Source organism: Seriola lalandi, unplaced genomic scaffold (genome assembly GCF_002814215.2).
Source record: "Seriola lalandi dorsalis isolate HSWRI2012SDOR001 ecotype SW California unplaced genomic scaffold, Sedor1 jcf7180002052087, whole genome shotgun sequence".
In the NCBI taxonomy this organism is placed as follows: Eukaryota; Metazoa; Chordata; class Actinopteri; order Carangiformes; family Carangidae; genus Seriola; species Seriola lalandi.
The window spans coordinates 1,653-2,591 of NW_019522640.1; positions in this window are offsets into that span (position 1 = coordinate 1,653).

A 939-nucleotide genomic window follows, 5' to 3' on the forward strand; every position below is an offset into this window, starting at 1 on the left:
AATGTAGTGTCATGTCTGTCTGCTTCATACAAACCACACGTCACAGTCCTGACATTGTGACATCACAGCCACCTCACTCTGTGATTAGTCAGCTGTGTGAAGGTGAGACAGTGGGCGGGGTTTAATTTCTCCATTTGTTTCATCTAACAGGTAAAAGTCTCATGGAGGATGAAAAGTAAAACGTTTTAGAAACAGTTTTATTCCTAAAACTTCAGCTTTGATTTCAAGCATAACTTCTGATCAATAATAAAATAATAAATCTAAATAAAATCTGATCATTTCGGACCCGTCAATGTTTCAGTCAAACTCAAACTGGATTGAACAAAAATAATGTCAGAATTCAAGCTCAGTTTTCATCCTTCACACAAACTGTCTGAGACTGAGTTTACACCACATCACAGACTCAGAGACTTAGAGACTCAGAGACTCAAACTCAGAGACTCAGACTGAGACTCAGAGACTCAGACTCACAGACTCACAGACTCAGACTGAGACTCAAAGACTCAGACTTAAAGACTCAGACTCAAAGACTCAGACTCAAGGACTCAGAGACTCAGACTCTGAGACTCAGAATCAGAGACTCAGAGACTCAGAATCAGAGACTTAGAATCAAAGACTCAGAGACTCAGACTCAAAGACTCAGACTCAAAGACTCAGACTCAAGGAGTCAGACTCAAGGACTCAGACTCTGAGACACCGAGACTCAGAATCGGAGACTCTGAGAATCAAAGATTCAGAATCAAAGACTCAGAGACTCAGACTCAGAGACTCAGACTCAGAGACTCAGACTCAGAGACTCAGACTCAGAGACTCAGAGACTCAGTAGGAGGCAGCAGCAGGGTTTAACCCTCAGAAATAGAGTGGACATTCAGGACTGACTGTTCATCTGAAGCAGACTGAGACTGATTCATTGTAGGAGCTGGTCCCCCCCCCCGCCCC